The sequence below is a fragment of the Rutidosis leptorrhynchoides genome, chromosome 8 (assembly GCF_046630445.1).
Source record: "Rutidosis leptorrhynchoides isolate AG116_Rl617_1_P2 chromosome 8, CSIRO_AGI_Rlap_v1, whole genome shotgun sequence".
Taxonomy (NCBI): Eukaryota; Viridiplantae; Streptophyta; class Magnoliopsida; order Asterales; family Asteraceae; genus Rutidosis; species Rutidosis leptorrhynchoides.
This window is the reverse complement of record NC_092340.1, coordinates 255,938,850-255,940,597: the sequence shown is the minus strand read 5'-3', so window position 1 is coordinate 255,940,597 and position 1,748 is coordinate 255,938,850. Positions and strand designations below refer to the sequence as shown.

The 1,748-nt window shown below is 35.6% G+C and overlaps 1 non-coding gene across 1 annotated transcript; it reads left to right on the top strand.

The window, feature by feature from the left end:
• Positions 1 to 378: 378 nt before the first annotated feature.
• Positions 379 to 485, top strand: LOC139865370 (small nucleolar RNA R71). The gene has a single exon (XR_011764894.1). It is a non-coding gene; the product is annotated as a small nucleolar RNA R71 (small nucleolar RNA).
• Positions 486 to 1,748: the final 1,263 nt, after the last annotated feature.

Here is a 1,748-nt window from a genome sequence, read left to right as displayed (position 1 = left end):
GAAACATTCTCTCTTTGTTCCATTGTTTGTTCAATACTGAGACAATCTTTTATCAAATGTGGTCCTCCACACTGCTCACAACTAATTCGTATTGCGTGAATATCTTTAGTCATCTTTTCCATTCTTCTCTCGAAAGCATCTATCTTTACGGAAATGGAGTCAAAGTCATGGCTAGAATCGGCTCTAGCTGCTTTAGATGATCTAACGATGTCTTTTTATTGATGCCACTCATGTGAGTGGGAGGCTGTGCTATAAATAATTTTGTAAGCTTCAGTTGCAGTTTTCTTCATAATGGAACCACCAGCTGCTATGTCGATGTCTTTTCGTGTAGTAATGTCACATCCTTGGTAGAATATTTGTACTATTTGATAAGTGTCTAAACCATGTTGAGGACATCCTCTCAACAACTTTCTGAATCTTGTCCACGCCTCATATAATGTTTCATTTGGATTTTGCGTGAACGTAACAATTTCTCCTTGAAGTCTCATGGCCTTAGATGCCGGAAAGAATCTTTTAAGAAATTTCTCAACTAAAACATCCCATGTATCAATCGCCCCTTCAGGTAACGATTCTAACCAATCTTTGGCTTCTCTCTTTAAAGTCCAGGGAAATAACATGAGATAGATCTGTTCATCCTCAATTTCTCTGATTTTAAATAGAGTACAAATCCTATTAAAGTTTCGAAGATGTTCGTTTGGATCTTCTTTTGGCGTACCACTAAATTGGCACTGATTAGTTACCATGTATAGGATTTGTCCTTTGATTTCATAATCTGGCGCATTAATATCTGGTTGAGTAATGGCATGACCTTGGCTAGTGCGTGTAGCTCTCATTCAGTCTTCCATACTTAGAGGTTCCTGATTTTCCATGATTGAATTTGTTGAATCTGAATCACTAGAGGATTCTGATTTAATGGTTTCTTCCTCGACAATCTCTGGTTGAGTAATTTGTGGTTCAGGAGGAATGATTAGTGGTTCATGATCTCTGAATTGTCCTTGAATATCCTCCAGGTTCTCAATTGTGAGGTCGGGTTCAAAAAATGGATTAGGAAATTTGAATTGGAGTACTTAGTCGACTTAATGATGATTCTAAAGAAAAATCAACGGCGACAATATTGTCTAGATGTCTTGATCGAGTTACAGGTGGTGAACGTATGAAAGGTGGTGAACGTTTTGCTCGGTGCATTCACAGAATATCCTATTAGTTATAAAGATAAAAATTATATAAGTTATCAAATTAATAGACTTTTCTGATTTTGCCTACGTTTCGAATAGCCAATAGATGCAGCAGGTAGCCAGGACCCTTTAAATCGGAAGCCCACAACTCGCCACTAACAAATCCAACTATTACTACGAATCAGAAAATTTTGGATGTCTATCAATTTAACCGCTTAAAATAAATTTTCGTCAAAATTTGAAGAAGATAAAAAAATCTATGTCCTAAAAACTAGAGCATAGAAATGAGAAAGAAAAAGCGCGTCGAAAAATAAGGAGTCGAAAAACAAGCGTCAAAAAACAAAAAGTCGAAATATAAATCTAAAACTAAAATATTTCGTCTAAAACTTAGCGTCTAAAGGTATTAAAGCTTAAAAGGAATTCTATATCCAAAACGGCAATAACTTAAAAAGGCACTAAAATCTATTTAAAACTAAAGCGATAAGCGACGTCGTAAAATTCTAAAGCGTCTAGATCTTAATCTAAAGAAAAAGCACTTAAGAGATTTTACGGCAAAGCCTAAAAATCTAGGAA